At 46.8% G+C, this 22,127-nt stretch overlaps 1 protein-coding gene across 2 annotated transcripts in view; it reads left to right on the top strand.

The window, feature by feature from the left end:
- SLC6A1 (solute carrier family 6 member 1) overlaps positions 1–22,127 on the top strand; it is a 59,275-nt gene that overhangs the window by 18,449 nt on the left and 18,699 nt on the right. For both annotated transcript variants that reach the window (XM_038772297.1, XM_038772298.1), the window contains exon 2: positions 21,209–21,270. The gene's annotated coding sequence lies outside the window, so the exon portion shown is untranslated. The remainder of the gene's footprint in view (positions 1–21,208; positions 21,271–22,127) is intronic.

The following is a 22,127-nucleotide window of genomic DNA, read 5'->3' as shown; positions in this document are numbered from 1 at the left end:
ACTTGTACTCTGCCATGTTGTGGTATGAAGTCTCATCAAGATTTTGGGATCACAAAGTGAACTTTACACTCCACCATTTTCCCTTATCTGTAATATAAATTAATGTCTGTCTCACCATGTAGATTGTAAGCTCCTGTGGGAAGGGACTGCATCTATCAACTCCACTATATAGTAATAATAATAATAATGGCATTTATTAAGCACTTACTATGAGCAAAGCACTGTTCTAAGCGCTGGGGAAGTTACAAAGTGATCAGGTTGTCCCATGGGGGGCTCACAGTCTTAATCCCCATTTTACAGATGTGGTAACTGAGGCCCAGAGAAGTTAAGTGACTTGGCCAAAGTCACACAGCTGATAATTGGTGGAGCTGGGATTTGAACCCATGACCTCTGACTCCAAGGCCTGGGCTCTTTCCATTGAGCCACGCTGCATGTTCTCTATACTCCCCAAGGTCTTAGTACAGTGCTATGCCCACAGTCAGCACTTATTAAATACCATTGGTTGATTGATTCATATTCTTCAGTAGCCAGTCCAGGAGCTCTCTTTCTAGGATCTTGCCAGAAAAGGAAGATTTTAGTAGAGTTTTGATGGTAGAAAGGGATGTGGCATGTTGAAAATGGTGGAAAGGGTCTTCCAGGCTGGGGAAATGGTTCATGTGTGGGACAGTCAGGTGTGAGGGATGGTAAACAGTTTGCTTAGCTAGAATAGTCTTCTAGATAGTAAGTTCTTCGTGGGCAGGGAACGTGTCTACTTTTCTCTCCTAAGTGCTTAGTAAAATGCTCTGCACACAGTAAGTGCTCAATAAATACCATTGATTGGAACAGAGAGCATAATTCAGGCTGCAGTGGGAACTGGTGGTAAGTTAAGAGGGTGGCAAGGTGGAGGCCTTGAAAGCTAAGGTGAAGAGTTTTTCATTTTGATGCAAGTGACAACTGCAAGCCACTAAAGGCTTTTGAAGCCCAGAAAATTGGGGGATTTGAATGGTTGTAGGAACCCTCTAAGTTGAGCAGTAGGGTAGTCCAGGCCTCATCTCCTAGAGAGGGATACTACTGGGGGAAGGCCAGCTTATTGAAACCCTAGCCATTATGGGCCCTGGCAACCAATGGCATAGGGCCTAGAGTGCAAGTGAGGTATTGTCCTGGGGTAATCGTCCAACTGACACCACACAGTGCGGGCAGAACATTTTCCGATCTGGCCTCATTAATTCAAGTTCCGTCATTTGGCTCTGAACATATGATGTGCCTATTTTCAACTCCGAGCTGCTTGGAAAGAGCGGCTTTTAGAGTTTTCCTGTCAGCTCCCAGTCCCGGGGGTGGGACAAAGACTGGGGGCAAAGGCTGCCAACAGGGGGCCCAGTCCTACAATGTGGGCGTGTCTGTTTAAGTTCCACAGAAATGTAGGGTGTGGGATGGATCTGTCTAAATGCCACAGTATCTAGATATTTGGATTGCTTCTTCAACTTGCAGTTAGGGGGACGGGGGATTAAAAAATCAGGAAGTCAACTAGATTCTCTCTGCCCCCACCCTCCACCTCCAGGCAGATCAGTGACTAAACTGGGACAGAAGGGAGTCATTTTTTTCCTTAAGGATCACCAGGGATGGAGACTCTGCAATCTCTCTCCACTGCCCATTCAAGTGTTTTATTTCCCCTGACAGAAAGTTCTTACTTACACCTAATTGAACTCATTCTTGTTGCAAAAAAAAAAAAAAAGGCTTCGGATATATCAAATGGTTTAGCATCTGGATGCAAATTATTCAGACCAGTGAGGCCAGGCAACAGAAATTGGCATCACAATGCCCAGGCTGGCTCTCCTCCACCCCCACACAGTGATGGCTTCAGAAAAAATACTGTGTGACACGGAGCTGACCCAATGCATTTCTGAGGGGGCCAAGTTTTTCCACACCCCTTCAGCAATCCCAGCGAGAAGTTGACCACTGAGGGAGCTAACTGTCAGCTGTTTGCCATATCTTGCTCTCCCCCCACCATACTGGCAAATGGAATAACAGTGTCAAGTGAGTCTATATCTCTGTGGTGATTTCATTCATTCATTCAATCGTATTTATTAAGTGCTTACCATGTGCAGAGCACTGTACTAAGTGGTTGGGAAAGTATGATACAGCAATAAAGAGAGACAATCCCTGTCCACAACAAGCTCACAGTCTAGAAGGGGGGAGACAGACATCAATACAAATAAACATCAATATATACATAAATAAAATTACAGCTATATACATAAGTGCTGTGGGGTGGGGAAGGTGGGGAAGAGCAAAGGGAGCAAGTCAGAGTGACGCAGAAGGGAGTGGGAGATGAGGAAAAGTGGGGCTTAGTCTGGGAAGGCCTCTTGGAGGAGATATGCCTTTGGTAAGGCTTTGATGGATGGGGAGAGTAATTGTCTGGCAGATTTGAGGAGAGAGGGTGTTCCAGGACAGAGGTAGGATGTGGACCAGGGGTCGGCAGTGAGACAGGCAAGATCGAGGCACAGTGAAAAGGTTAGCACCAGAGGAACAAAGTATGCAGGCTGGGTTGTAGAAGGAGAGAAGTGAAGTGCGGTAGGAAGGAGGGGGCAAGGTGATGGAATTGTTTTAAAGCCAATGGTGAGGAGCTTTTTGTTTGATATGGAGGTGGAAGAGTAGTGACCAGAGATTTTTTTTTGGGGGGGGGAGGGGCAGTGACGTGTCCTGAACGTTTCTGTAGAAAGATAATCTGGGCGGCAGAGTGAAGTATGGACTGGAGTGAGGAGAGGCAGGAGGTTGGGAGGTCAGAAAGGGAGCTGATGCAGTAATCTAGATGGGATAGGATGAGTGATTGTGTTAATGTGGTAGCAGTTTGGATGGACAGGAAAGGGCAGATTTTATCGATGTTGTGAAGGTGAGACTGACAGGATTTGGTGACGGATTGGATATGTGGGTTGAATGAGAGTGCAGAGTCAAGGATAAAGCCAAGGTTATGGGCTTATGAGATGGGAAGGATGGTGGTGCCATCTTTAGTGACAAAGTGAAAAGTCCGTGAGGGGATGGGGTTTGGGTGGGAAGACAAGGAGCTCTGTTTTGTACGTGTTAAGTCTGAGGGGACGGGAGGATATCCAGGTAGAGATGTCTTGAAGAAGTATTGAGAAACAGCGTGGCTCAGTGGAAAAGAGCACAGGCTTTGGAGTCAGAGGTCATGGGTTCAAATCCTGTCTCTGCCAGTTGTCAGCTGTGTGACTTTGGGCAAGTCACTTAACTTCTCTGGGCCTCAGTTACCTCATCTGTAAAATGGAGATTAAGACTGTAAGCCCTCAGTGGAACAACCCGATCACCTTGTAGTACTAATAATACTAATGGCATTTATTAAGCACTTACTATGTGCAAAGCACTGTTCTAAGCACTGGGGAGGTTACAGGGTGATCAGGTTGTCCCACGTGGGGCTCACAATATTAATCCCCATTTTACAGATGAGGTAACTGAGGCACGGAGAAGTTGAGTGACTTGCCTAAAGTCACACAGCTGACAATTGGTGGAGTCGGGATTTGAACTCATGACCTCTAACTCCAAAGCCCGTGCTCTTTCCACTGAGCCACGCTGCTTCTTGTAACCTCCCCAGTGCTTAGAACAGTGCTTTGCACATAGTAAGCGCTTAATAAATGCCATCATTATTATTGAAGGCAGGAGAAGATGCGAGCCTGGAGAGAGATCAGGGGAGGAGATGTAGATTTGGGTATCATCCGCATAGAAATGGTAGTTGAAACCGTGAGAGTGAATGAGTTATTCAAGGGAATGAGTGTAGATGGAGACTAGAAGGGGACTCCCTACTACCCTCACTTTCTGCTTCCAGAAAAGCTGCACCTAGTCCCTGGAATGAGTATCTGACAAGGTTGGTGGATCAGGCAGTTGGGTCTGTATTCTGGGAAAGTCAGGCTCAACTTTGTCTATGCTAATAATGTGGATATTTTGCTGGCTGTCTCTGCTCAAACACATTCTCTACATACACCTAGTCCTCCTGTGGCACAGGGGTTACGTACCTGCAGAACCCCACATTCAGGAACGCCCGCATTATAGTACTAGCCATGTCCAATGCTGAGCATATGTGCATGACTGTTTCTTCTGACACTACATTGCGCTACATCCACAGGATGCTCATTCTGGCAAGAGCATTCTCTAATTCTGAGGTCTCATTCCACCCAACACGTGGGCTGGCAGAACTGAGTATATTCCATTTGCTTCCTTACTTTGTGTATGATGGTGAGGGATTCAGCCACAACAGGATCCCAGAAGGTGAGGTTATTCCAAGCGGTAATGAAGGTTAGAAGACATATGTTTTTAATTATGCAGTTTTTGAGGGGATCATTATTGATTTATTTTTTTTAAATGGGTTTAAATCCAGTTGAAATTTCAAAAATTCTGATTTGCTTTCAGCTTGTATTTATATGATCCACAAACAACACCATCTGCATGGCAAGTATTTCTTTGAGTGTATTATGATTTCCTGGAGCTTACAAATGACACAAATAGCTAAATGAATCTTGGCATCACAGCTATCTGTGGGCATACAAAGTAGCGTCAAGGCAACCTTGTTTAAGTTGGGGAGAAGACTCCAGTCTTGGGTGCCAGTTACCCAAGGAAACCCCAGACTCTTTCAGAATAGGGAGGAGCAAATACACTAAGATAAAAAACATTTTATGACACATTTAACGATAACCAAATCTTCCTGGTATTGCAATCCTAAATACACTCGATTCTTCAGACTGTAGAGGAGACATTAGCAATTTGACACAAAAATTCTCTAAATGCATTCAAGCTGACTGTGACACAAAATTTTAAGAAAAACATTAAGTAAAACAGAGAGCAGTTCTTGGCAGACTCCAAACATGAAGTATTTGTATGAAAATCAGGATGTCTTCCAACATGGACTAGGGCTGGTGAAAAACCCTGAAAAGAAATCAGATACATATATATATTATCATGCATGAAAACCCAAGAAGATGCACTCATGTAAAGGGCCCATAATAATAATAATTAGTATTATGGTATTTAAACACTTACTATGTACCAAGCACTGTTCTAAGTGCTGGGGTAGATGCAAGGTAATCAGGTTGGACACAGTCACTGTCCCACAGGGGGCTCACAGTCTTAATTCCCATTTTACAGATGAAGTAACCAAGGCTCAGAGAAATGAAGTGACTTGTCCAAGGTCACATAGCAAATAAGCAGGACAGCTGGGATTAGAACCCATGACTTTAGGATTCCCAGGCCCTTGCTCGATCCACTATACCATGCTGCTTCTCATGCATATATGCATATGTATTAATACACACACACACCCCTATATATACATGCATACATACAAACCCACATTTCCATACACATACACAAATACACATATCCACAATTATTCAATTGATGACTGAGTGCTTATTGTGTGCAGAGCACTGTACTAAGCACTTGAGAGTACAGTTTTATAGAATTGGTAATAATAATGATGGCATTAAGCACTTACTATGTTCAAAGCATTGTTCTAAGTGCTGGGGAGGTTACAAGGTGATCAGGTTGTCCCACAGGGGGCTCACAGACTTAATCCCCATTTTACATATGAGGTAATTGAGGCACAGAGAAGTTAAGTTACTTGTCCAAAGTCACGCAGCTGACAATTGGCGGAGCCGGGATTTGAACCCATGACCTCTGACTCCAAAGCCCATGCTCTTTCCACTGAGCCATGCTGCTTCTCCACACACAAAGCCTGTCCATAAAGAGTTTCCAACCTAATGGGGAAGACATATGTTAAAATAAATGAAAGGGGAACTAGTAGAGTATCAGGATTTGTACACAACTGCTGTGGGGCTGAGGGCGGGGCCAATATTAAAATGTTTAAATGGTACAGACCCAAGTGCATGGATGGCACCGAAGGGGAGACAAATAGGACAGGAAAATGAGAGGTTAGCCAGAGAAGCTTCCTGGAAGAGATATGATTTTAGTAGGGCTTTGAAGACAGGGAGAGTGGAAGACTGAATTATGAACAGGGAGGGAGTTTCAGGCTAGAGGAAGGATGTGGGCAAGGGATCAGTGGTGAGAAAAATGAGATTGAGGTTACAGAGAGTAGGATGGCATTAGAGGAGTGAAGTGAGAGGGCTGGGTTGTAGTAGGAAATCAGCGAGGTAAGGTGGTAGAATGGGGAAAGCTGATTGAGCACCTAGGGTCAGGAATTTCTGTTTGATGTGGAGGTGTTTGAGGAGTGGGGAGATGTGCATAAAACAGTTTTTATACATTTAAAGGAAAACACATATGCAGACCCAACTACAAACAGCCAGGTGCATATCCAGATACACTCTCACACAGCTGCCAAAGTGTTAATCCCTTGTCCCTGCTCTGTGGTAGCAGGATCACCAGGTATGTTGTTTTCCCCCTTCATTGCAGTTCTCCTATCATTACCGGCTAATGATGTTTGTTAACAAGAACGTTAATGCAGTGCAACTAGCAGAAACATCCTTTTTTTTAAAAAAAGGGGTGACTATCCCCAACCACATACATTCTTTTTCCTACATTTGCTTACCCAATCTCCTTCCTTCCCCTTCCACCTACCCACTTCACTGCCTACGACCAGCTAGCCACGTATCCTTACTTATCAACTCCAGCACTCTGAACTCGTTATCTTTAGACATTCCCTGCTGCCTCCTCCTAACCCCCCTGTTCCCATCCCCTAGCCAAGAACAAAAACCTTCTTGAGTAGTCACTGAAGCCTCCCCGCCCATGTCAGGCCATGAATTCCCTGTGGCCATTGTTCTGTCAAGTGAGAACAATAGGAAATTGTGAGGTAGGGCTGGAAACAAATTACCCATGGGTGTGATTTCTGCCTGACAATCTCCCCATGCTCAGCAGCACCCCCCCCCCCCCCCCCCCCCCCCCCCCCCCCGCAACACTCCTCATACCAACCCACTGGGACACTTGCTTTGCCCTCCCTAACCCTTTTGAAGTAGCGTGGCTCATTGGAAAGAGCATGGGCTTTGGAGTCAGAGGTCATGGGTTCAAATCGTGGCTCCGGCAACTGTCAGCTGTGTGACTTTGGGCAAGTCACTTAACTTCTCTGTGCCTCAGTTACCTCATCTGTAAAATGGGGATGAAAACTGTGAGCTCCACGTGGGATAACCTGATCACCTAGTAACCTCCCCAGCACTATGTGCTTTGCACATAGTAAGCGCTTAACAAATACCATTATTATTATTATTATTCTCTGTGCCTCAGTTACCTCATCTGTAAAATGGGGATTAAGACTGAGCCCCTGTGGGATAGTAAGCACTTAATAAATGCCATCATTATTATCATTATTATTATTATTATTATTTGGACTCTCTCAGAACCGGTGGCCATTGCCCGTGCCTTCCTCAGGTCCTGGACAGGGTGCCCGAAGGAACCTAATGACAACACTTCTCCAGAATGATTTTATCCAGTCTTTCTGACATTTCCTAATGCCCCTCACCCCCCAGCACTCCCTCATCATCCTATCGGCCTCTTGCACCACTAGGCCAGAGATCCCCACTGCACCTGCCTGCATTCGGCTTCCCCATCTGCCACACCCCCAGCACAGACCTCACATCTGTATGGAGCAAACCTGACATGGGATTTCACCAGGGCCCTAAAAGCCACTAAGGTAACACAACTTATTAGTCAGCTAAACAAGGGAGTTTGGCAGTCAGTACATTTTATTTACAATTCAGCCCAGAAGAACCAGCAAGTGCTTGGCTGTGCTCAGCGAGGTAGGATGGGTCTGCCATGGGATTGTGTCTTTGGGTGGGCTTCCTGGGTGGTCTGTGGTCAAGCATGCCTGATATGCTTCTTGAATTATGCTGGCAACCTTGTACTCCTCCCTCCTTCCACCCTCAAAAATGTTAGCCATCCTGGACTTCGAGGACCACTGTAGGGCAGTGGAGTAGGGGTGTGGGGCTGGAGGAGGCTGGTGTAGATGGAAATGCCATCTGCCAAGCTGGAGTTTCCTAATCAACCAATAATATGTTTTGAGCGCAGTTGGTAGACATGTTCCCTGCCTTCAAGGAGCTAGCTTACAAACCAGTGGGGGAGTTTGCAATCTAGCATCGGTTGACATTGGAGGCGAGAGGTCGGAAATGACTCTAAGGGCTTTGAGTTTGTGGCCCACTCAATCACCTGGGCCTTGCTTTGGGCAGATTCAGAGCAAAAGCACAACTTAAATCTGAAATATGCTCTCCTAAAACAAAAACAAAAAAATATGTTTGCCTTGTGCAGACACATTGGGTCCCATAAATGCAAACACAAAGGATAGAAAGAAAAGGCAGAGTACATTCAGTTTCTTCTAGACTCACTGGCTGATTTCCATTAGGACCCAGCTTGCCTTTTTTTTTTTTTTTTCCCCACACGTGGGCCTGAGCTTCGTTACCAGGCTTGTGTTTCTGAGAGTGGTTCTTTGGAGCTGCTTTTTTTGCTCAGGAGTCACAGCATTTTTCTCCAGTAGCTCACAGGGTTTCATGGGTAAGGTAGAGTTCCCGTTCTCACCCACTCATCCTCCTAAAGTAGACAAGGGGCTGAGTGGATTCTCCCCACTTTACAAGAGAGATAGTGAGGTTCAGAGAAACTGAAACTTTTTTCAACAAGACAGCAGATGAGTCCAGGGCCAGGAGCATGTCTCCTTGAAGGTCTGTAGTCCTATCCTGGTACAAGAGGCTGGGCTGCTAAGATGGAATCTGTGTAAATAATGGGGGCAAAGTAGGAGTTGTGTTTATTAACCTTCTCCTACCCCTTCTCCCCTCCCCGCTTGTGGAGAGCCCTAAAGCAGAAACCAATATAACACAGGGCTAGCTTAGTCTCTGATCATGCCATGCATCCCAAGTACCAATCGCAGTGTGGGTGGGTCTCAGTACACCAGAGTTAATCTATACTTGTTGCTGGGTGAGGGGAGCAAGCTGGAAGGCGGGGCCGGGAGGACATTGCAGCTGTAGAGAGCATCAATGGAGAAGACACATGATTTGACTAGAAAATATTTTAGATTCTTTGTCCTGGTCCAGCAACCCACACAGATAAAGAGCAGGCTCAATTCACCTTCTACCCTCCTGTAAAACATGCAAACCCCCAGGCAGTTTTATCTCTTGAAGAGCAATGGGAAGCCCAGGGTTTTCTGCTTCTCCCTGACCCCCACAACCATTCCCAAACTATCTTTCCTATCATTTTCAGGCAGGAACATCTGAACTGAGACTAAAACTGGCCAGGGCCATGATACATTTGGGGAAGGAAGGGAGAATAATAATGTTAATAATAATAATGGCATTTAAGTGCTTACTATGTGCCAGGCACTGTTCTAAGCACTGGGGTAGATAGAAAATAATGGGTTGGACACAGTCCCTGCCCCACAGTTTTAACCCCCATTTTACAGATAAGGGAACTGAAGCCCAGAGATTTGCCCGAGGTCACACAGCAGACAAGTGGCAGAGCTGGGATTAGAGCCCATGACCTTCTGACTCCTAGGCCAGGCCTCTATCCACTAGGACATGCTGCTTCTCCAATAATAATACACATATGTATTAAACACTTTTTAGGCTTTATGAACCAAGCCCTGGGGTAGAGCCAAGATTATCAGATTGTATGCAGTCTCTGTCTTATTGTGGACTCACAGCCTGAGGGAGGGAGAACAGGCATTTGTAACCCCATTTTACAGGTAAGGAGACAGGCACCAAGAAGTTAACCGACTTGCCTGAGGTTTTTCATTTTTGTTTTTATGGCATTTAAGTGCAACTATGTGCCAGGCACTTCACTATATGCTGGGATAGAAACACAGTAATCAGGTTGGACACAGTCCATGTCCCACATGGTGCTCACAGGGTTAATCACCATTTTACAGATGAGGAAACTGAGGCACAGAGAAGTTGAGTGACTTGCCTAAGGTCACACAGCAGGCTAGTGGAGATCCAGGAGTAGAACCCAGATCTTCTGACTCCCAATCCACTGTTCTTTTCCCTAGACCTACTCCCATTAGCCTTACAGGTAGTGAGACCTTTCATTCAAACCTGGTGGTGGAGATTGGAGCCAGATAACCAACCCAGAACACAGATTGGAATCGTGCTAGACCAGGAGACGGAATCATGCCTTTTACTTCTGGGTGTCCCCCAGGTGCCCAGGACAGTGTTTCACACTGAGCCGGCCACAGTCACTCAATGATGGTGTTTTACAGCATTTTGCCTAATACAGTAAAAGACATAAGAGTTGTGTTATTTTCAACCGGCTAGCCCCACTGTGACTAATTTGGTGTCGGTCAAAGACACTCCCGCACATTGTGCAGATTTTGTCCCTGAGGGGCCAGCTACTGTCCAGATTTCTCATTCATTCATTCAAATGTATTTATTGAGCACTTATTGTCTGCAGAGCACGGTACTAAGTACTTGGGAGAGTACAATACTACAATAAACAGTCACATTCCCTGCCCAAAATGAGCTTACAGTCTAGAGAGGGAGAGACAGACATCAATACAAATAAATAAAATTACAGATATGTACATACGTGCTGTGGGGCTGGGAGCAGGGGAAGAGCAGGGAGAACAAGTTGGGGTAATGCAGAGGGGAGTGGGAGATGAGGAAAAGTGGGGCTTAGTCTGGAAAGGCCTCTTGGAGGAGATGTGTCTTCAATAAGGCTTTGAAAGGGGGGAGATTAGAGGAGGGAGGGCGCTCCAGGCCAGAGGCATGTTGTGGGTGAGGGATTGGCAGCGAGACAGGTGAGATGGAGGCACAGTGAGAAGGTTAGCACTAGAAGAGTGAAGTGTGTGGGCTGGGTTGTAGGAGGAGAGAAGCAAGGTGAGGTAGGAGGGGGCAAGGTGGTCAAGTGCTTTAAAGCCGGTGGTGAGTTTTTGTTTGATGCAGAGGTGTACCAATCAATCAATCAATCATATTTATTGAGTGCTTACTGTGTGCAGAACACTGTACTAAGCGCTTGGGAAGTACAAGTTGGCAACATATAGAGACAGTCCCTACCCAACAGTGGGCTCACAGTCTAGAAGGGGGAGGCACAGAACAAAACCAAACATATTAACAAAATAAAATAAGTAGAATAGATATATACAAGTAAAATAAATAAATAGAGTAATAAATATATACAAACATATATACAGGTGCTGTGGGGAAGGGAAGGAGGTAAGACGGGGGTTGGAGAGGGGGACGAGGGGGAGAGAAAGGAAGGGGCTCAGTCTGGGAAGGCCTCCTGGAGGAGGTGAGCTCTCAGTAGGGCCTTGAAGGGAGGAAGAGAGCTAGCTTGGCGGATGTGGGGAGGGAAGGCATTCCAGGCCAGGGGGATGATGTGGGCCGGGGGTCGTCGGCGAGACAGGCGAGAACGAGACACGGTGAGGAGATTAGCGGCAGAGGAGCAGAGGGTGCGGACTGGGCTGTAGAAGGAGAGAAGGGAGGTGAGGTAGGAGGGGGCGAGGTGATGGAGAGCCTTGAAGCCCAGGGTGAGGAGTTTCTGCCTGATGCGCAGATTGATTTGTAGCCACTGGAGATTTTTAAGGAGGGGAGTAAAATGCCCAGAGCGTTTCTGGACAAAAACAATCCGGGCAGCAGCATGAAGTATGGATTGAAGTGGGGAGAGACACAAGGATGGGAGATCAGAGAGAAGGCTGGTGCAGTAGTCCAGACGGGATAGGATGAGAGCTTGAACGAGCAGGGTAGCAGTTTGGATGGAGAGGAAAGGGCGGATCTTGGCAATGTTGCGGAGCTGAGACCAGCAGGTTTTGGTGATGGCTTGGATGTGAGGGGTGAATGAGAGAGCGGAGTCGAGGATGACACCAAGGTTGTGGGCTTGTGAGACAGGAAGGATGGTAGTGCTGTCAACAGTGATGGGAAAGTCAGGGAGAGGGCAGGGTTAGGGAGGAAAGACAAGGAGTTCAGTCTTGGACATGTTGAGTTTTAGGTGGTGGGCAGACATCCAGATGGAGATGTCCTGAAGGCAGGAGGAGATGTGAGCCTGGAGGGAGGGGGAGAGAGCAGGGGCAGAGATGTAGATCTGGGTGTCATCAGGGTAGAGATGATAGTTGAAGCCGTGGGAGCGAATGAGGTCACCAAGGGAGTGAGTGTAGATTGAGAACAGAAGGGGACCAAGAACTGAACCTTGGGGAACCCCCACAGTAAGGGGATGGGAGGGGGAGGAGGAGCCTGCAAAAGAGACTGAGAATGACCGACCCAAGAGATAAGAGGAGAACCAGGAGAGGACGGAGTCTGTGAAGCCAAGGTTGGATAGCGTGTTGAGGAGAAGGGGGTGGTCCACAGTGTCAAAGGCAGCTGAGAGGTCGAGGAGGATTAGGATAGAGTATAAGCCGTTGGATTTGGCAAGCCGGAGGTCATTGGTGACCTTTGAGAGGGCAGTCTCCATGGAATGTAGGGGACGGAAGCCAGACTGGAGGGGGTCGAGGAGAGAGATGGTGTTGAGGAATTCGAGGCAGCGTGTGTAGACAACTCATTCAAGGAGTTTGGAAAGGAATGGTAGGAGGGATATGGGGTGATAACTAGAAGGTGAGGTGAGGTCAAGAGAGGGTTTTTTTAGGATGGGAGAGACATGGGCATGTTTGAAGGCAGAGGGGAAGGAACCAGTGGAGAGTGAGCGGTTGAAGATGGAAGTGAAGTGTATGGGCAGCCATTGGAGTTTTTTTAGGAGCAGGGTGATATGTCCTGAACCTTTTTGTAGAAAAGTGATCTGGGCTTGACCCCATGGTTCTCTCCAGTTTTATCCCATCTGCCATCTACCATTCCTCTCCAAATTCCTTGAGCGAGTTGTCTACAGCTGCTGTCTCAAATTCTCCTCCTCCAATTCTCTCCTTGACCCCCTCCAATCTTGCTTCCGTCCCCTTCACTCCACAGAAACCGCCCTCTCAAAGGTCACCAATGATCTCCTTTTTGCCAAATCCAATGACCTCTACTCCACCCTAATCCTTCTCCAACTCTTAGCTGCCTTTGACACTGTCGACCACTCCCTTCTCCTGGAGACATTATCCAACCACGGCTTCGCTGATGCTGTCCTTTCCTGGTTCTCCTCCTATCTCTTTGGTGGCTCATTCTCAGTCTTTCACGGGCTCCTCCTCTGCCTTCCATCCTCTAACTGTGGGTGTCCCTTAAGGCTCAGTTCTGGATCCCCTTCTTTTCTCCATCTACACCCACTCCCTTGGAAAACTCATTAGCTCACACAACTTCAACTATCACCCCTATGCTCATGACACCCAAATCTACATCTCCTCCCTTGATCTCTCTCCCTCTCTGCAGTATCACATTTCCTCCTGCCTTCAAGACATCTCTACTTGGATGTTTTCCCATCACCTCAAACTTAATATGGCTAAAACTTAACTTCTTATCTTCCTACCCAAACCCTGTCCTCCTGCTCACTTTCCCATCACTGTCGATGGCACCACCATCCTTCCTGTCTCACAAGCTCGTAACCTTGGCATTATCCCTGGTTCCTCTCTCTCGTTCCACCCACATATTCAAGCCCTCACTAAATCCTGTCAGATCTACCTTCACAGCAGTGCCAAAATCCACCCCTTCCTCTCTGTCCAAACTGTTACCCCCCTTAATGCAAGCACTTATCCTATCCCGCCTTGATTATTGTTTCAGCCTCCTCGCTGACCTCCCTGCCTTCTGTCTCTCCCCACTTCCAGTCCATACACCATTCTGCTGCTCGAATCATTTTCCTTCAAAAATGTTCAGACGATGCTTTCCCAGTCCTCAATAAATTCCAGTGGTTGTCTATCCACTGCAGCATCAAACAACAACTCCTCACCCTTGGCTTTAAAGCACTTAATTACCTTTCCTCCTCCTTCCTCACCTCAATACTCTCCTACCTCAACCCAGCCCGCACATTTCGTTCCTCTAACCTAATGCTAACCTTCTCACTGTACCTCAATCTCATCTATCTCAAAGCCGACCTCTCGCCCACATCCTATCTCTGGCCTGGAATGCCCTTCCTCCTTCTATCAGACAGATAATTGCTCTCCCCCACTTCAAAACCTTATTGAAGGCACATCTCTTCCAAGAAGCCTTCCCTGACTAAGCCCTCCTCCCCTCTTCTCCCACTCTCTTCTTCACCGCTCTTACTTGCTCCTTCATTCATCCTCCCTCCCATCCCCACAGCACATATGTATATATCTGTAATTTATTTATCTATCTTTATATTAATTTCTGCATCCCCCTCTAGACTGCGAGCTCATTATGGGCAGGAATGTGCCTCTTGTTATACTGTACTCTGCCAAGCGTTTAGTACAGTGTTTTGCACACCATAAGCACTCAATAAAAATGAATGAATAAATGAATGAATGAGAGACAAGAAGCCGGGAGTTCAACAAGGCGACTGATGCTGTAATCCAGAGGGGACAGAATGAGTGATTGCATCACTCACGTGGTAGCAGTTTGGATGGAGAGGAAAGGGTGAATTTTAACGATGTTATGAAGGTGGGACCGACAGGATTTAGTGATCCTCATGATGATGGGTCATGCTCGACCCTGGGCCAGGCACTGATCAATCAATCAATTGTATTTATTGAGCACCTACTATGTGCAGAGTGCTGTACAAAGCACTTGGGAGAGTACAGTACAACAGAATTAGCAGACATGTTCCCTGCCTATAATGAGCTTACAGTCTACAGAGGGAGACAGACATTAATATGAACAACTAATTTGTAATAGATTTTAAAGATATGTACACAAGAGCTGTGGGGTTGGGGTGAATTTCAAATGTGCAAAGGTCACAGATTGAAGTACATAGATGACCCAGAAGGGAGATTGAAAAGTGGAAAAGAGGGCTTAATCTGGGAAGGTCTTTGCAAGGAGATGTGACCTTAGTAATGCTGACCTGGGCCCTCAGGGAACAGAGCTGGAAACATCCCTAGTGTCCGAGGACTCAGAATTTGTGCTCCTCTTGAATGCTAATTAAATCTTTCAAGGAAATAGAGACATGCTTAAGAGTAAATTCCTCCCAAATCACTGGTCAGGGAGGGAATGGCAGCCCCAACCAAAAACCTTGAGAGCACTTGTTGGCCCTAAGGTACCCAGGTTCTATGGTTATCCTACCTGCTGAGTGGACTCTGCCTCGGTGTCTCACAAGTGTAAGTGCCGGTTACACTCTGGGAAGATGGGAAATGTTGTAATAACTGTAGTTCTGTAATGAGCTAATTTACAACTAGCACTGACTAAAGTGAACCCAATTCTCTCTTACTGTTATGTTAGGGGCAAAGCACACGGGGATTTGAAAGCAATGTTCACTGGATGGGGTTGTATAACATGTGTAAATTAGCCTCAAAAACTAAAGGTTTTCACATCTACATGACTCACTATTTGAACCATTCTGGGGACAGGACCACTGGGGGTTGAGGAGTCCATTATTCGTGGTTGGAAGGCACTTCTATCCTTGACCTCCAAAGGATTATTGGGGTGTGGGGGGTGCCTTCCTAATGTCATGAAATGCCTGCCATGGTTCTAAAAATCACTGGACCTAAAGAGTCGGGGCTTGGAGTAGCTTCCATCTCAGCCCTGGGAGGATGAGTCCCAGAAGCTCCCACTCTCGCTTTTCAGTGGAAAGGGAGGGCCCATATGGTGCTCTGCTTCGGGCTTGTGCAGAATTTGTCCTGCTGCTGATTTTCTCAAGACAGAGAAATATCTGTTTTGCTTTTATCCAAAGCTTTTTAATTTTGGAAACTAGGTAATTTCTAAGAGTAAGCTCGAGAGTGCTTTCTGGAGACAGGAACCTCCTTTAACTGACATTCTGTTCTCTTAGAATGAGGGGGTTGCATTCTGGAAGAACCCTATGTTGAGGAAAACTCCTAGTGTAGTACTCATCATGTCCAATGCCACACACGCAGACACACATGCACCTGTTTCAACACCAGATCATGTTGTTTCCAGACAGGCCCACGTTGTAGGAAGAACATTCCCTAATTCTGTCATCATGTTCTAGCCAAAAAGCATAGTGAAAACCTGAGTTCTGGCAGAACTGAGTGTATCTGCCCAATGGGACATGATAGCCAAAAAAACTAACTGAATTCTGGGAATCGTCAGGAAGGGGACAGAAAAAAAGGCACAGTTTTGCCAGCCATGATATATTTGCACCTAGAATTCCTCATGCAGCTTTTGTTCCTGCATTATAGGAATCAATCAGTGAATGGTATTTATTGAGCACATTCTGTGTGCAGAGCACTGTACTAAACACTTGGGAGAGTATAATATAAAAGAGTTGGGAGACATGTTCCCTGCCCACAAGCATGTTAATAATAGAGCTGGAGAAGGTACAGAGAAGGGAAGCAAAAATGATGAGGGGAAGAGAGAGGCTTCAGCATGAAGACTGAAGAGGTTAAGACTTTCTGTCTGGAAAGATGAAGGCTGAGATGGGACATGATGTTTAAGTCTATAAAATCTTGAAGGCTGTTGGCAGGGTGAGCCCAAGATTGTTGTTCACCCAATTATACCACATGAGGGTAAGGGGGCATCCACTGTACTGTAAACATGTAAGGTTCAAAAGAAGCCAAAGGAAACCCTTCTTTACACAGTGGGTAGGATTCTTCCCATCTTTTCAGCCAAATTGTTTCAGCACCCATTTCTGCTTGTGTGCATTTAATCAATCAGTTGTATTTATTGAGCACTTACTGTGTGCAGACCACTGTACTAAGTGCTTGGGAAAGTAAAATATAACAGAGTTGGTCGACATGTTCCCTGCACACAGTGAGTTTACAGTCCAGAGGGAGCTTAGTCTGCTAACTTGCTATTTATTTATTCCCTTCTGTTCATTATTTACAACTATATTTTACTCTTAAAATTGTAGTATGTCAAATTATGACTCTCCATTATATTACAAGTTTCTTGAGGATAGGGATTGTATCTTTACCTTTTCTTTGCTCAGTAAATGTGGTTAAAACTGCAAATTGTTCCCCCAGGAAGATGTGCAGACAGAAAATATAAGCAGATTCAAGAAGGGTTTGGATACATTCATCAGTGAGCAACTCATAATGGATTACTAGAGGAGAAGCAGCATGACCTAGTGGAGCGAAGCACAGGACTGGGAGTCTGGAGATTTGGGTTCTGATCCCAGCTCCACCACTTTCCTGCTGTGTGACCTTGGGCAAGTGAATTGACTTCTCCATGTCTCTGTTTCCTCATTTGTAAAATGGAGGATTCAATATCTGTTCTCTCTTCCCCTTAGACTCTGAGCTCCCTGTGGGACCAGGAATGAGTCTGAATGGATTATATCTGTCCCAGTGTTTAGCATAGTACTTGGCACTAAGTGCTTATCGAATACCACAATTATTGTCAGGGATGTAGAGGGGAAAATTAGTTGGGACATAAACAAGAGGATGAATATCACCCCAGCAATTATCCTACAGTTTCTCTAAGCATACTGTGCTACTGTCAGACTCTGAATACTGGGCTGAGGGGTGTATTGGTCTGAGTCAGTAATTTTGTACATATTCTGCTGGTATTATGTACCTGAGCCCTGTGCATGGAAGGCACCACAAAATAAATAGTAATTATATTTGCTCAGTGCCCGTAGGGTGTAGTACACTGTACTATGTGCTTGGGGAGTAAGTCAGGTCAGCCTAAAGATCCATAGCTAAATCTCAGTGGTCTTACTCTGGTTCTCGAGAACTGCATGAACCTGTGGATTTTGTTTCTGCTACAGGGAGGACCACCGAGGGAAGGTATAGGATGAGGTTGGCTGGAGAAGAGCTCTGGGTGGACAGAAGCTTCCTAAAGAGTAAATGACTGTGTCTTAAGACTGGAGCTGGAGGAGAGGGGAGGTTTGACGTTTCAGTGAGTTGTTCCTGGGTCTTGATCTAAGGGTTGGGTTGGAACAGCCTGACGTCCTGCCCTGCATTGTAGACAGAGCAGTCACCAGTAGAGGGAGCCCCTGACGTGGGAATGACCCCAAGAGAGGCTCCAGGAACGGGCAAGAGAAACAAGGTAAGCAGAACCAGCCACCTTCCTGCAGATTCCCAGCAATGTGATCCAGTTGTGTGTGGGCGATCAGGGGAAATCCCACGTTGAACCATGATTCAGAGGGGAGGACGGCTCTGATTCAGCTTTAGGGGAGTGCCCCAACCCACCATCCTTGTGGCCTCTGGGAACCGCCAGGGAAGATGGAGTCAGGATTTGAGGAGCTGGGCAAGCTCTTGCTCCTCTGGCCCGTACTGATTCTCTCACCATGGTAAGGAACATGTCTAACTGATGCCTTGGTGAGCAGAGGCCGTGGGCAAGCCTAGCTGCACTGTATGTGCTGGGACTCTCTCTCTGGGGATCGAGTGACTTTGAGGAGGAGAAAAGACCTGGGAATCTACTCTCACGGTTGAGACTGTCCACTGGTGAGAAGGGATCATGAGACCCCTCTGGGAGCATTGGCTAGGATTTGGCAGCTGATGGACAGCATCAAAGTGACAGGTTGTGAGGAAGGGAGACATGAAGCGTCTCAATAACTAACAGGAAGTGACCTGAGGAATATACATTTTGCCCTCACCAACCCTATGCCAGGGTCTGGAGGGATTATGTGGTTAGAGCATGGGTCTGGGAGTCAGAAGGACCTGGGTTCCAATCCCAGCTCTGCCATTTGTCTGCTGTGTGACCTTGGGCAAGTCACTTAACTTCTCTTTGCCTCAATTACCTCATCTGTAAAATGGGGATTAATACCGTGAGCCCTTGACTTGACTAGCTTGTATCTACTCCAGTACTTTTATGCCTGGCGCACAGTAATCGCTTATAGCATAAAAAGTATGCTTGGTGACTGGCACTCTTGATTGCCAAAGGAAGTCAGGGCAAAGGGAAGTCAGGGTTCCTGGCAAAGAGGGAATGGGCATTGAGAATTGCTCCTAGTGAGAATGGGAGCAGCTGCCGTTGTTTAGCTCAGAAGTTTCCATGAAGTAGTTTTGAACTATGACCCATTTATCTAGCCAAGCCCTCTAAGATAATCATTTAAGCTTCTCAGTTTTTCACCACCTCATCCATTTTCTCAGTGGTTTAAACTGTATACTTACCAGCCTGACAACAAGGAGGCAGACGTGGGGAAACAGGAGGTGGGACATTCGGCAAGCCCAGCTTCTACCTCTGAAGGGGCAATGGGGGCTGGGGATGCAGCAGGATACAGAGTCTGGTTTTTCAGAAACATTCCCTCTGTCTCTATGGGGTGGTTTTAATAGAGTTTCAAATCCTGTTGGCAGGAACCAGTCAAAGAATGTGGCTCAGGTGAGCAGGGACCAATCAGAAGATGTGGCTCATAACGTAATTAACCCCTTTAAGTGAGTGAAGAAAGATCAGGTAGGGGTGTCCAGGGATGGCCGTGGCCATAATCTAGTCATAGTAGCTTTGGCAGTTTGCATCCTTGTCTACTTGTTTTGTTTTGTTGTCTGTCTCCCCCTTCTAGACTGTGAACCCGTTGTTGGGTAGGGATTGTCTCTATCTGTTGCTGAAGTGTACTTTCCAAGCGCTTTGTACAGTGCTATGCACACAGTAAGTGCTCAATAAATATGATTGAATGAATGAATGTACCTGATCAGAAACCTGAGCTGGATGAACCATGCATCTGACTCATGAGTGACATTTGCTGTGGTCTTCTGTTCTGTTCTTTGCCCCTACACAGAGAACCACTTAGCTCTGTGTCTTCAGCAGGTGGCATTGTGTGAGGGTAAATACCTGCCCAGGTGAATCATACAGGATTTTCTTTGAAGACTGTCTGAGAAGGATGAGTCCACAGTTTCACCTTCCCAGGAAAGCCCTCTATCAGCCACAGCTAAGGTGGAAGTTGACCCAGATGTTTTAATCAGGGAAAGAAGATCACCCGAGTATCCAGTGGCAATCTCAGAGGTCGATTTTACCGCATTGAAAACACTGATTAATATTCATCAGTTCTATTTCCCAGCATGCCCTACAGTTGTGGGGAGTAATGAGTCTGTTGCCACAAGAAAAGGTTTATTTGTGAAGCTGTTTCATCGGCTAGCTCTAGCCCATTTCCTTAGGGCACCAGGAGAATCCACTGGTTGAAACGATCTGCACAGACTGCAGCAAAGACTTGTGACCTTTTTCCTGAAAGCATCTCTCTCCCCAGAGGAGTTATGCATGGGTCTTTGCAGAGTCTTTGGTCACTCAGTGACACCCGAAATGTGCAAAGGGCATATTGGGGACTGAGGCTCCTTGCTCATTTTGCTGAGGTTTCTGTAGTTTAGCCCAGCTTCCTGTGGCTTTCCAAGGTCTGCTGTGATTTGCCATGATTCACTGTGGTTCCAGGGGTTTCCCATAGTTCTTTATAGTTCACTTTGGCTTACTGTGGCCCTCAGGACTCACCCTGGTTCACAGTACTTGCCATGGTTCCCCTGGTTCCTGTGGATGGTTCACCGTGGTCCCCATGGTCTCTAGAACTCACTGCAGTTCACCATGGTTCGCTGTGGTTCACCATGGTTACCATGGCTCCTGTGGTTCGCCCTGGTTCCTGTGTCTGGCCACCATGAGTAAGTCAGACACTTGGATGGTTGTGGAGGATTTACGTGTGGGCCCTGCAACCAGACTCACCCATAATGCAGACTGAAACAATTAGGTGAGCCCCGAGGACAGCACCCCAGAGATGTAAAGCTGGCACTTCCCAGACAGGCCTTGTGGGAATCCAGCGCCGCAGCCTCTAGGAAGAACGTGGACAATTAGGTAATTCAGCACCATCCCTTCACCACAGGGCTGCTGGGGCACAGATATGGGGAGCTGACCTCGAATGTGCTTCCGGGTTTCTTGTGGGAGCTGGGCTGGGCATCCTGGGCAAAAGCAGGCAAAGATCACCCACCGCTTTGGTTGGGCTGTGGGACCTGAGATTTCCAATGGCAATTCTGGTTTGTTTTCCACTCTGCTATAAGTGTTCCATAAATTCTGATGGAGAAAAAGGCATCGGATGTGAATCGGCAGCTGCCAGGGAGGCCTTTTTCTAATGAGAAAATCATGGAACATCTTCCCGCTGTCACTGCGGCTGGCCACCACCCACGCAGGCCACAGCCTGTGGTCCCAGCATCCTGCATGTTTGTTAATGCATGTAGGGCCAGGCCGCCCTTCACTGCATGGACTCCCTGCCTTCTCAGGCACAGGGCCGGTGAACCAGGCACACGCACATGCCAGGGAGAGTCTGGCAGGCCCCTGCTCAGCTTTGCACTCTTTACCCAAGGTCTCTCACAGTGCTTCCTCCAGTTCTCCTCATGCCCTGTTTTCCTCCCCTTTTCTCATTCCCACAGCAACACTCTTGGTGACTGTGGATCAGACATCTGCAAGTGGATTGACATCAACCACTCACAAGGTAACTAAGTGGTGGGGCAGGGGAGAGAGGCAGGGAGAGATCTCCCCGCCTTCATGCCACTTGTTTCCAACCCAGAGAATCTGAATAACCTCAGAATGGAAGAGACTTTGAGAGATCAGCTGATCCATCTCCCTGTCTCCAGGCAGAACTGCCTCTAAATCATCCTCAAATATGCCATTTAGCCTATGACTTGACTTCCTCAGTTAAGCAGAGATGTTCTGGTCTTCCAGCTGGTCCCTGGTACTGAGAGGAGACAAGATATTGAGAGGGGGCCGGGGTAAAAGATTAGGCAGGTATAAGGATGGGTGTGGAAAAAAATACTCTAGCTCTTCTCTCACTTGAATTCCAAAAAAGGTAGGCAGACTTATGCCGGTTCTTCTATAACATGGGGGTTGTAGTTTTTCAGAACCCCGGGTTAAGAAAGACTCACGCTGTAGCCTTCACCCTGTATCTGATGCCACACATGTGCATATGACTCTTCCTTCCAACCCCAGGTTATGCTGTATCCAGACAGACCTGCATTGTTGGAAGAACATTACCAATTTCTGCCCTCTTATTCTATCCAAAATGCATAATGAAATCCCGCCTACTAGTAGAACCAATCTTACCACACTATGCAGTCTGCCAAATGACCCTCTAACCAGCATGGGAGGACAAGGGGGTGGATGGAGCTGAGTCTAGGTGGTAAAGCTGAACAATGAGGTTCATGAACAGTTGTGGAGAGTGAGGGTCAGGCAAACCTACAATTGTTGTTCACTAAATCCCTTACCATCAGGATGTGGGAAACACCCCCCTGAGCTGGAAGGTGATAGATTCAAACAAAGAAAAGGGAACGCTTCACTCAGGGGGTGGGAAAC

The sequence above is a fragment of the Tachyglossus aculeatus genome, chromosome X1, assembly GCF_015852505.1.
Source record: "Tachyglossus aculeatus isolate mTacAcu1 chromosome X1, mTacAcu1.pri, whole genome shotgun sequence".
Taxonomy (NCBI): Eukaryota; Metazoa; Chordata; class Mammalia; order Monotremata; family Tachyglossidae; genus Tachyglossus; species Tachyglossus aculeatus.
The sequence above is the reverse complement of the archived record's forward strand: the minus strand, read 5'-3'. Positions and strand labels throughout refer to the sequence as shown.